Below are 13,598 nucleotides of genomic sequence, written 5' to 3'. Positions count from 1 at the left end.
CGCTCCTGCTGCGCCTCCTCCTTCTGACAGGAACTGCCTGCAGAACAAGCATGAATGATGCCTGAGTGGACACACGCAACTCACAAGTTCCTGGCTCTGTCAGCTCCTCTGCAGAGGGTTTCCCTAAGAAGGTGGACCTAGCAGGGTCACCGGGGGACGGGGAGCTGTGCCTCACGGCCCTCACTTCGTCGGAGAAACCCTCATGCAGAGTTCAGAAACTTGTGTGTTGAGTATGTCGCTGTGAGCCTCCACCATTTAACTAGTGGGTGAAGCCTGAACTGTCTAGAGACAGACCAGACCAGCTGCACAACACAGACACTTCAAACCTGAGGACAAAATCTGAGAGAACAGAAAAAGGAAAGGAAACTTAGCTTAGAACCATGCAGCGCTACAGGAGACGGCAGCACTGCAGAGGTGAGGACCGGCACCTGTTTGAAAGAGACAGATGCACACAAACACACACACAACGACGAACGAGAAACAACACAGAGAGAGGGAAAAGGTGGTTATACAGAACTTGAGGACATTATCTACATGTAATTATCTACATACTTATAAATTTGTTGTGTTTTCTTTAACAATGTCAGAAGGAGAGAGGCACTGAGGCACCGTCTTCCGCCCCCCGGCGCTCCTGCTGCGCCTCCTCCTTCTGACAGGAACTGCCTGCAGAACAAGCATGAATGATGCCTGAGTGGACACACGCAACTCACAAGTTCCTGGCTCTGTCAGCTCCTCTGCAGAGGGTTTCCCTAAGAAGGTGGACCTAGCAGGGTCACCGGGGGACGGGGAGCTGTGCCTCACGGCCCTCACTTCGTCGGAGAAAACCCTCATGCAGAGTTCAGAAACTTGTGTGTTGAGTATGTCGCTGTGAGCCTCCACCATTTAACTAGTGGGTGAAGCCTGAACTGTCTAGAGACAGACCAGACCAGCTGCACAACACAGACACTTCAAACCTGAGGACAAAATCTGAGAGAACAGAAAAAGGAAAGGAAACTTAGCTTAGAACCATGCAGCGCTACAGGAGACGGCAGCACTGCAGAGGTGAGGACCGGCACCTGTTTGAAAGAGACAGATGCACACAAACACACACACAACGACGAACGAGAAACAAACACAGAGAGAGGGAAAAGTGGTTATACAGAACTTGAGGACATTATCTACATGTAATTATCTACATACTTATAAATTTGTTGTGTTTTCTTTAACAATGTCAGAAGGAGAGAGGCACTGAGGCACCGTCTCCGCCCCCCGGCGCTCCTGCTGCGCCTCCTCCTTCTGACAGGAACTGCCTGCAGAACAAGCATGAATGATGCCTGAGTGGACACACGCAACTCACAAGTTCCTGGCTCTGTCAGCTCCTCTGCAGAGGGTTTCCCTAAGAAGGTGGACCTAGCAGGGTCACCGGGGGACGGGGAGCTGTGCCTCACGGCCCTCACTTCGTCGGAGAAACCCTCATGCAGAGTTCAGAAACTTGTGTGTTGAGTATGTCGCTGTGAGCCTCCACCATTTAACTAGTGGGTGAAGCCTGAACTGTCTAGAGACAGACCAGACCAGCTGCACAACACAGACACTTCAAACCTGAGGACAAAATCTGAGAGAACAGAAAAAGGAAAGGAAACTTAGCTTAGAACCATGCAGCGCTACAGGAGACGGCAGCACTGCAGAGGTGAGGACCGGCACCTGTTTGAAAGAGACAGATGCACACAAACACACACACAACGACGAACGAGAAACAAACACAGAGAGAGGGAAAAGTGGTTATACAGAACTTGAGGACATTATCTACATGTAATTATCTACATACTTATAAATTTGTTGTGTTTTCTTTAACAATGTCAGAAGGAGAGAGGCACTGAGGCACCGTCTTCCGCCCCCCGGCGCTCCTGCTGCGCCTCCTCCTTCTGACAGGAACTGCCTGCAGAACAAGCATGAATGATGCCTGAGTGGACACACGCAACTCACAAGTTCCTGGCTCTGTCAGCTCCTCTGCAGAGGGTTTCCCTAAGAAGGTGGACCTAGCAGGGTCACCGGGGGACGGGGAGCTGTGCCTCACGGCCCTCACTTCGTCGGAGAAACCCTCATGCAGAGTTCAGAAACTTGTGTGTTGAGTATGTCGCTGTGAGCCTCCACCATTTAACTAGTGGGTGAAGCCTGAACTGTCTAGAGACAGACCAGACCAGCTGCACAACACAGACACTTCAAACCTGAGGACAAAATCTGAGAGAACAGAAAAAGGAAAGGAAACTTAGCTTAGAACCATGCAGCGCTACAGGAGACGGCAGCACTGCAGAGGTGAGGACCGGCACCTGTTTGAAAGAGACAGATGCACACAAACACACACACAACGACGAACGAGAAACAAACACAGAGAGAGGGAAAAGTGGTTATACAGAACTTGAGGACATTATCTACATGTAATTATCTACATACTTATAAATTTGTTGTGTTTTCTTTAACAATGTCAGAAGGAGAGAGGCACTGAGGCACCGTCTTCCGCCCCCCGGCGCTCCTGCTGCGCCTCCTCCTTCTGACAGGAACTGCCTGCAGAACAAGCATGAATGATGCCTGAGTGGACACACGCAACTCACAAGTTCCTGGCTCTGTCAGCTCCTCTGCAGAGGGTTTCCCTAAGAAGGTGGACCTAGCAGGGTCACCGGGGGACGGGGAGCTGTGCCTCACGGCCCTCACTTCGTCGGAGAAACCCTCATGCAGAGTTCAGAAACTTGTGTGTTGAGTATGTCGCTGTGAGCCTCCACCATTTAACTAGTGGGTGAAGCCTGAACTGTCTAGAGACAGACCAGACCAGCTGCACAACACAGACACTTCAAACCTGAGGACAAAATCTGAGAGAACAGAAAAAGGAAAGGAAACTTAGCTTAGAACCATGCAGCGCTACAGGAGACGGCAGCACTGCAGAGGTGAGGACCGGCACCTGTTTGAAAGAGACAGATGCACACAAACACACACACAACGACGAACGAGAAACAAACACAGAGAGAGGGAAAAGTGGTTATACAGAACTTGAGGACATTATCTACATGTAATTATCTACATACTTATAAATTTGTTGTGTTTTCTTTAACAATGTCAGAAGGAGAGAGGCACTGAGGCACCGTCTTCCGCCCCCCGGCGCTCCTGCTGCGCCTCCTCCTTCTGACAGGAACTGCCTGCAGAACAAGCATGAATGATGCCTGAGTGGACACACGCAACTCACAAGTTCCTGGCTCTGTCAGCTCCTCTGCAGAGGGTTTCCCTAAGAAGGTGGACCTAGCAGGGTCACCGGGGGACGGGGAGCTGTGCCTCACGGCCCTCACTTCGTCGGAGAAACCCTCATGCAGAGTTCAGAAACTTGTGTGTTGAGTATGTCGCTGTGAGCCTCCACCATTTAACTAGTGGGTGAAGCCTGAACTGTCTAGAGACAGACCAGACCAGCTGCACAACACAGACACTTCAAACCTGAGGACAAAATCTGAGAGAACAGAAAAAGGAAAGGAAACTTAGCTTAGAACCATGCAGCGCTACAGGAGACGGCAGCACTGCAGAGGTGAGGACCGGCACCTGTTTGAAAGAGACAGATGCACACAAACACACACACAACGACGAACGAGAAACAAACACAGAGAGAGGGAAAAGTGGTTATACAGAACTTGAGGACATTATCTACATGTAATTATCTACATACTTATAAATTTGTTGTGTTTTCTTTAACAATGTCAGAAGGAGAGAGGCACTGAGGCACCGTCTTCCGCCCCCCGGCGCTCCTGCTGCGCCTCCTCCTTCTGACAGGAACTGCCTGCAGAACAAGCATGAATGATGCCTGAGTGGACACACGCAACTCACAAGTTCCTGGCTCTGTCAGCTCCTCTGCAGAGGGTTTCCCTAAGAAGGTGGACCTAGCAGGGTCACCGGGGGACGGGGAGCTGTGCCTCACGGCCCTCACTTCGTCGGAGAAACCCTCATGCAGAGTTCAGAAACTTGTGTGTTGAGTATGTCGCTGTGAGCCTCCACCATTTAACTAGTGGGTGAAGCCTGAACTGTCTAGAGACAGACCAGACCAGCTGCACAACACAGACACTTCAAACCTGAGGACAAAATCTGAGAGAACAGAAAAAGGAAAGGAAACTTAGCTTAGAACCATGCAGCGCTACAGGAGACGGCAGCACTGCAGAGGTGAGGACCGGCACCTGTTTGAAAGAGACAGATGCACACAAACACACACACAACGACGAACGAGAAACAAACACAGAGAGAGGGAAAAGTGGTTATACAGAACTTGAGGACATTATCTACATGTAATTATCTACATACTTATAAATTTGTTGTGTTTTCTTTAACAATGTCAGAAGGAGAGAGGCACTGAGGCACCGTCTTCCGCCCCCCGGCGCTCCTGCTGCGCCTCCTCCTTCTGACAGGAACTGCCTGCAGAACAAGCATGAATGATGCCTGAGTGGACACACGCAACTCACAAGTTCCTGGCTCTGTCAGCTCCTCTGCAGAGGGTTTCCCTAAGAAGGTGGACCTAGCAGGGTCACCGGGGGACGGGGAGCTGTGCCTCACGGCCCTCACTTCGTCGGAGAAACCCTCATGCAGAGTTCAGAAACTTGTGTGTTGAGTATGTCGCTGTGAGCCTCCACCATTTAACTAGTGGGTGAAGCCTGAACTGTCTAGAGACAGACCAGACCAGCTGCACAACACAGACACTTCAAACCTGAGGACAAAATCTGAGAGAACAGAAAAAGGAAAGGAAACTTAGCTTAGAACCATGCAGCGCTACAGGAGACGGCAGCACTGCAGAGGTGAGGACCGGCACCTGTTTGAAAGAGACAGATGCACACAAACACACACACAACGACGAACGAGAAACAAACACAGAGAGAGGGAAAAGTGGTTATACAGAACTTGAGGACATTATCTACATGTAATTATCTACATACTTATAAATTTGTTGTGTTTTCTTTAACAATGTCAGAAGGAGAGAGGCACTGAGGCACCGTCTTCCGCCCCCCGGCGCTCCTGCTGCGCCTCCTCCTTCTGACAGGAACTGCCTGCAGAACAAGCATGAATGATGCCTGAGTGGACACACGCAACTCACAAGTTCCTGGCTCTGTCAGCTCCTCTGCAGAGGGTTTCCCTAAGAAGGTGGACCTAGCAGGGTCACCGGGGGACGGGGAGCTGTGCCTCACGGCCCTCACTTCGTCGGAGAAACCCTCATGCAGAGTTCAGAAACTTGTGTGTTGAGTATGTCGCTGTGAGCCTCCACCATTTAACTAGTGGGTGAAGCCTGAACTGTCTAGAGACAGACCAGACCAGCTGCACAACACAGACACTTCAAACCTGAGGACAAAATCTGAGAGAACAGAAAAAGGAAAGGAAACTTAGCTTAGAACCATGCAGCGCTACAGGAGACGGCAGCACTGCAGAGGTGAGGACCGGCACCTGTTTGAAAGAGACAGATGCACACAAACACACACACAACGACGAACGAGAAACAAACACAGAGAGAGGGAAAAGTGGTTATACAGAACTTGAGGACATTATCTACATGTAATTATCTACATACTTATAAATTTGTTGTGTTTTCTTTAACAATGTCAGAAGGAGAGAGGCACTGAGGCACCGTCTTCCGCCCCCCGGCGCTCCTGCTGCGCCTCCTCCTTCTGACAGGAACTGCCTGCAGAACAAGCATGAATGATGCCTGAGTGGACACACGCAACTCACAAGTTCCTGGCTCTGTCAGCTCCTCTGCAGAGGGTTTCCCTAAGAAGGTGGACCTAGCAGGGTCACCGGGGGACGGGGAGCTGTGCCTCACGGCCCTCACTTCGTCGGAGAAACCCTCATGCAGAGTTCAGAAACTTGTGTGTTGAGTATGTCGCTGTGAGCCTCCACCATTTAACTAGTGGGTGAAGCCTGAACTGTCTAGAGACAGACCAGACCAGCTGCACAACACAGACACTTCAAACCTGAGGACAAAATCTGAGAGAACAGAAAAAGGAAAGGAAACTTAGCTTAGAACCATGCAGCGCTACAGGAGACGGCAGCACTGCAGAGGTGAGGACCGGCACCTGTTTGAAAGAGACAGATGCACACAAACACACACACAACGACGAACGAGAAACAAACACAGAGAGAGGGAAAAGTGGTTATACAGAACTTGAGGACATTATCTACATGTAATTATCTACATACTTATAAATTTGTTGTGTTTTCTTTAACAATGTCAGAAGGAGAGAGGCACTGAGGCACCGTCTTCCGCCCCCCCGGCGCTCCTGCTGCGCCTCCTCCTTCTGACAGGAACTGCCTGCAGAACAAGCATGAATGATGCCTGAGTGGACACACGCAACTCACAAGTTCCTGGCTCTGTCAGCTCCTCTGCAGAGGGTTTCCCTAAGAAGGTGGACCTAGCAGGGTCACCGGGGGACGGGGAGCTGTGCCTCACGGCCCTCACTTCGTCGGAGAAACCCTCATGCAGAGTTCAGAAACTTGTGTGTTGAGTATGTCGCTGTGAGCCTCCACCATTTAACTAGTGGGTGAAGCCTGAACTGTCTAGAGACAGACCAGACCAGCTGCACAACACAGACACTTCAAACCTGAGGACAAAATCTGAGAGAACAGAAAAAGGAAAGGAAACTTAGCTTAGAACCATGCAGCGCTACAGGAGACGGCAGCACTGCAGAGGTGAGGACCGGCACCTGTTTGAAAGAGACAGATGCACACAAACACACACACAACGACGAACGAGAAACAAACACAGAGAGAGGGAAAAGTGGTTATACAGAACTTGAGGACATTATCTACATGTAATTATCTACATACTTATAAATTTGTTGTGTTTTCTTTAACAATGTCAGAAGGAGAGAGGCACTGAGGCACCGTCTTCCGCCCCCCCGGCGCTCCTGCTGCGCCTCCTCCTTCTGACAGGAACTGCCTGCAGAACAAGCATGAATGATGCCTGAGTGGACACACGCAACTCACAAGTTCCTGGCTCTGTCAGCTCCTCTGCAGAGGGTTTCCCTAAGAAGGTGGACCTAGCAGGGTCACCGGGGGACGGGGAGCTGTGCCTCACGGCCCTCACTTCGTCGGAGAAACCCTCATGCAGAGTTCAGAAACTTGTGTGTTGAGTATGTCGCTGTGAGCCTCCACCATTTAACTAGTGGGTGAAGCCTGAACTGTCTAGAGACAGACCAGACCAGCTGCACAACACAGACACTTCAAACCTGAGGACAAAATCTGAGAGAACAGAAAAAGGAAAGGAAACTTAGCTTAGAACCATGCAGCGCTACAGGAGACGGCAGCACTGCAGAGGTGAGGACCGGCACCTGTTTGAAAGAGACAGATGCACACAAACACACACACAACGACGAACGAGAAACAAACACAGAGAGAGGGAAAAGTGGTTATACAGAACTTGAGGACATTATCTACATGTAATTATCTACATACTTATAAATTTGTTGTGTTTTCTTTAACAATGTCAGAAGGAGAGAGGCACTGAGGCACCGTCTTCCGCCCCCCGGCGCTCCTGCTGCGCCTCCTCCTTCTGACAGGAACTGCCTGCAGAACAAGCATGAATGATGCCTGAGTGGACACACGCAACTCACAAGTTCCTGGCTCTGTCAGCTCCTCTGCAGAGGGTTTCCCTAAGAAGGTGGACCTAGCAGGGTCACCGGGGGACGGGGAGCTGTGCCTCACGGCCCTCACTTCGTCGGAGAAACCCTCATGCAGAGTTCAGAAACTTGTGTGTTGAGTATGTCGCTGTGAGCCTCCACCATTTAACTAGTGGGTGAAGCCTGAACTGTCTAGAGACAGACCAGACCAGCTGCACAACACAGACACTTCAAACCTGAGGACAAAATCTGAGAGAACAGAAAAAGGAAAGGAAACTTAGCTTAGAACCATGCAGCGCTACAGGAGACGGCAGCACTGCAGAGGTGAGGACCGGCACCTGTTTGAAAGAGACAGATGCACACAAACACACACACAACGACGAACGAGAAACAAACACAGAGAGAGGGAAAAGTGGTTATACAGAACTTGAGGACATTATCTACATGTAATTATCTACATACTTATAAATTTGTTGTGTTTTCTTTAACAATGTCAGAAGGAGAGAGGCACTGAGGCACCGTCTTCCGCCCCCCGGCGCTCCTGCTGCGCCTCCTCCTTCTGACAGGAACTGCCTGCAGAACAAGCATGAATGATGCCTGAGTGGACACACGCAACTCACAAGTTCCTGGCTCTGTCAGCTCCTCTGCAGAGGGTTTCCCTAAGAAGGTGGACCTAGCAGGGTCACCGGGGGACGGGGAGCTGTGCCTCACGGCCCTCACTTCGTCGGAGAAACCCTCATGCAGAGTTCAGAAACTTGTGTGTTGAGTATGTCGCTGTGAGCCTCCACCATTTAACTAGTGGGTGAAGCCTGAACTGTCTAGAGACAGACCAGACCAGCTGCACAACACAGACACTTCAAACCTGAGGACAAAATCTGAGAGAACAGAAAAAGGAAAGGAAACTTAGCTTAGAACCATGCAGCGCTACAGGAGACGGCAGCACTGCAGAGGTGAGGACCGGCACCTGTTTGAAAGAGACAGATGCACACAAACACACACACAACGACGAACGAGAAACAAACACAGAGAGAGGGAAAAGTGGTTATACAGAACTTGAGGACATTATCTACATGTAATTATCTACATACTTATAAATTTGTTGTGTTTTCTTTAACAATGTCAGAAGGAGAGAGGCACTGAGGCACCGTCTTCCGCCCCCCGGCGCTCCTGCTGCGCCTCCTCCTTCTGACAGGAACTGCCTGCAGAACAAGCATGAATGATGCCTGAGTGGACACACGCAACTCACAAGTTCCTGGCTCTGTCAGCTCCTCTGCAGAGGGTTTCCCTAAGAAGGTGGACCTAGCAGGGTCACCGGGGGACGGGGAGCTGTGCCTCACGGCCCTCACTTCGTCGGAGAAACCCTCATGCAGAGTTCAGAAACTTGTGTGTTGAGTATGTCGCTGTGAGCCTCCACCATTTAACTAGTGGGTGAAGCCTGAACTGTCTAGAGACAGACCAGACCAGCTGCACAACACAGACACTTCAAACCTGAGGACAAAATCTGAGAGAACAGAAAAAGGAAAGGAAACTTAGCTTAGAACCATGCAGCGCTACAGGAGACGGCAGCACTGCAGAGGTGAGGACCGGCACCTGTTTGAAAGAGACAGATGCACACAAACACACACACAACGACGAACGAGAAACAAACACAGAGAGAGGGAAAAGTGGTTATACAGAACTTGAGGACATTATCTACATGTAATTATCTACATACTTATAAATTTGTTGTGTTTTCTTTAAAATGTCAGAAGGAGAGAGGCACTGAGGCACCGTCTTCCGCCCCCCGGCGCTCCTGCTGCGCCTCCTCCTTCTGACAGGAACTGCCTGCAGAACAAGCATGAATGATGCCTGAGTGGACACACGCAACTCACAAGTTCCTGGCTCTGTCAGCTCCTCTGCAGAGGGTTTCCCTAAGAAGGTGGACCTAGCAGGGTCACCGGGGGACGGGGAGCTGTGCCTCACGGCCCTCACTTCGTCGGAGAAACCCTCATGCAGAGTTCAGAAACTTGTGTGTTGAGTATGTCGCTGTGAGCCTCCACCATTTAACTAGTGGGTGAAGCCTGAACTGTCTAGAGACAGACCAGACCAGCTGCACAACACAGACACTTCAAACCTGAGGACAAAATCTGAGAGAACAGAAAAAGGAAAGGAAACTTAGCTTAGAACCATGCAGCGCTACAGGAGACGGCAGCACTGCAGAGGTGAGGACCGGCACCTGTTTGAAAGAGACAGATGCACACAAACACACACACAACGACGAACGAGAAACAAACACAGAGAGAGGGAAAAGTGGTTATACAGAACTTGAGGACATTATCTACATGTAATTATCTACATACTTATAAATTTGTTGTGTTTTCTTTAACAATGTCAGAAGGAGAGAGGCACTGAGGCACCGTCTTCCGCCCCCCGGCGCTCCTGCTGCGCCTCCTCCTTCTGACAGGAACTGCCTGCAGAACAAGCATGAATGATGCCTGAGTGGACACACGCAACTCACAAGTTCCTGGCTCTGTCAGCTCCTCTGCAGAGGGTTTCCCTAAGAAGGTGGACCTAGCAGGGTCACCGGGGGACGGGGAGCTGTGCCTCACGGCCCTCACTTCGTCGGAGAAACCCTCATGCAGAGTTCAGAAACTTGTGTGTTGAGTATGTCGCTGTGAGCCTCCACCATTTAACTAGTGGGTGAAGCCTGAACTGTCTAGAGACAGACCAGACCAGCTGCACAACACAGACACTTCAAACCTGAGGACAAAATCTGAGAGAACAGAAAAAGGAAAGGAAACTTAGCTTAGAACCATGCAGCGCTACAGGAGACGGCAGCACTGCAGAGGTGAGGACCGGCACCTGTTTGAAAGAGACAGATGCACACAAACACACACACAACGACGAACGAGAAACAAACACAGAGAGAGGGAAAAGTGGTTATACAGAACTTGAGGACATTATCTACATGTAATTATCTACATACTTATAAATTTGTTGTGTTTTCTTTAACAATGTCAGAAGGAGAGAGGCACTGAGGCACCGTCTTCCGCCCCCCGGCGCTCCTGCTGCGCCTCCTCCTTCTGACAGGAACTGCCTGCAGAACAAGCATGAATGATGCCTGAGTGGACACACGCAACTCACAAGTTCCTGGCTCTGTCAGCTCCTCTGCAGAGGGTTTCCCTAAGAAGGTGGACCTAGCAGGGTCACCGGGGGACGGGGAGCTGTGCCTCACGGCCCTCACTTCGTCGGAGAAACCCTCATGCAGAGTTCAGAAACTTGTGTGTTGAGTATGTCGCTGTGAGCCTCCACCATTTAACTAGTGGGTGAAGCCTGAACTGTCTAGAGACAGACCAGACCAGCTGCACAACACAGACACTTCAAACCTGAGGACAAAATCTGAGAGAACAGAAAAAGGAAAGGAAACTTAGCTTAGAACCATGCAGCGCTACAGGAGACGGCAGCACTGCAGAGGTGAGGACCGGCACCTGTTTGAAAGAGACAGATGCACACAAACACACACACAACGACGAACGAGAAACAAACACAGAGAGAGGGAAAAGTGGTTATACAGAACTTGAGGACATTATCTACATGTAATTATCTACATACTTATAAATTTGTTGTGTTTTCTTTAACAATGTCAGAAGGAGAGAGGCACTGAGGCACCGTCTTCCGCCCCCCGGCGCTCCTGCTGCGCCTCCTCCTTCTGACAGGAACTGCCTGCAGAACAAGCATGAATGATGCCTGAGTGGACACACGCAACTCACAAGTTCCTGGCTCTGTCAGCTCCTCTGCAGAGGGTTTCCCTAAGAAGGTGGACCTAGCAGGGTCACCGGGGGACGGGGAGCTGTGCCTCACGGCCCTCACTTCGTCGGAGAAACCCTCATGCAGAGTTCAGAAACTTGTGTGTTGAGTATGTCGCTGTGAGCCTCCACCATTTAACTAGTGGGTGAAGCCTGAACTGTCTAGAGACAGACCAGACCAGCTGCACAACACAGACACTTCAAACCTGAGGACAAAATCTGAGAGAACAGAAAAAGGAAAGGAAACTTAGCTTAGAACCATGCAGCGCTACAGGAGACGGCAGCACTGCAGAGGTGAGGACCGGCACCTGTTTGAAAGAGACAGATGCACACAAACACACACACAACGACGAACGAGAAACAAACACAGAGAGAGGGAAAAGTGGTTATACAGAACTTGAGAGACATTATCTACATGTAATTATCTACATACTTATAAATTTGTTGTGTTTTCTTTAACAATGTCAGAAGGAGAGAGGCACTGAGGCACCGTCTTCCGCCCCCCGGCGCTCCTGCTGCGCCTCCTCCTTCTGACAGGAACTGCCTGCAGAACAAGCATGAATGATGCCTGAGTGGACACACGCAACTCACAAGTTCCTGGCTCTGTCAGCTCCTCTGCAGAGGGTTTCCCTAAGAAGGTGGACCTAGCAGGGTCACCGGGGGACGGGGAGCTGTGCCTCACGGCCCTCACTTCGTCGGAGAAACCCTCATGCAGAGTTCAGAAACTTGTGTGTTGAGTATGTCGCTGTGAGCCTCCACCATTTAACTAGTGGGTGAAGCCTGAACTGTCTAGAGACAGACCAGACCAGCTGCACAACACAGACACTTCAAACCTGAGGACAAAATCTGAGAGAACAGAAAAAGGAAAGGAAACTTAGCTTAGAACCATGCAGCGCTACAGGAGACGGCAGCACTGCAGAGGTGAGGACCGGCACCTGTTTGAAAGAGACAGATGCACACAAACACACACACAACGACGAACGAGAAACAAACACAGAGAGAGGGAAAAGTGGTTATACAGAACTTGAGGACATTATCTACATGTAATTATCTACATACTTATAAATTTGTTGTGTTTTCTTTAACAATGTCAGAAGGAGAGAGGCACTGAGGCACCGTCTTCCGCCCCCCGGCGCTCCTGCTGCGCCTCCTCCTTCTGACAGGAACTGCCTGCAGAACAAGCATGAATGATGCCTGAGTGGACACACGCAACTCACAAGTTCCTGGCTCTGTCAGCTCCTCTGCAGAGGGTTTCCCTAAGAAGGTGGACCTAGCAGGGTCACCGGGGGACGGGGAGCTGTGCCTCACGGCCCTCACTTCGTCGGAGAAACCCTCATGCAGAGTTCAGAAACTTGTGTGTTGAGTATGTCGCTGTGAGCCTCCACCATTTAACTAGTGGGTGAAGCCTGAACTGTCTAGAGACAGACCAGACCAGCTGCACAACACAGACACTTCAAACCTGAGGACAAAATCTGAGAGAACAGAAAAAGGAAAGGAAACTTAGCTTAGAACCATGCAGCGCTACAGGAGACGGCAGCACTGCAGAGGTGAGGACCGGCACCTGTTTGAAAGAGACAGATGCACACAAACACACACACAACGACGAACGAGAAACAAACACAGAGAGAGGGAAAAGTGGTTATACAGAACTTGAGGACATTATCTACATGTAATTATCTACATACTTATAAATTTGTTGTGTTTTCTTTAACAATGTCAGAAGGAGAGAGGCACTGAGGCACCGTCTTCCGCCCCCCGGCGCTCCTGCTGCGCCTCCTCCTTCTGACAGGAACTGCCTGCAGAACAAGCATGAATGATGCCTGAGTGGACACACGCAACTCACAAGTTCCTGGCTCTGTCAGCTCCTCTGCAGAGGGTTTCCCTAAGAAGGTGGACCTAGCAGGGTCACCGGGGGACGGGGAGCTGTGCCTCACGGCCCTCACTTCGTCGGAGAAACCCTCATGCAGAGTTCAGAAACTTGTGTGTTGAGTATGTCGCTGTGAGCCTCCACCATTTAACTAGTGGGTGAAGCCTGAACTGTCTAGAGACAGACCAGACCAGCTGCACAACACAGACACTTCAAACCTGAGGACAAAATCTGAGAGAACAGAAAAAGGAAAGGAAACTTAGCTTAGAACCATGCAGCGCTACAGGAGACGGCAGCACTGCAGAGGTGAGGACCGGCACCTGTTTGAAAGAGACAGATGCA

Source organism: Rhamphochromis longiceps, unplaced genomic scaffold (genome assembly GCF_057381845.1).
Source record: "Rhamphochromis longiceps isolate RC_006_pf unplaced genomic scaffold, R_longiceps_female_GT1.1 unmapped_scaffold_9, whole genome shotgun sequence".
Classification (NCBI taxonomy): Eukaryota; Metazoa; Chordata; class Actinopteri; order Cichliformes; family Cichlidae; genus Rhamphochromis; species Rhamphochromis longiceps.
Note: the sequence above shows the minus strand (reverse complement) of the source record.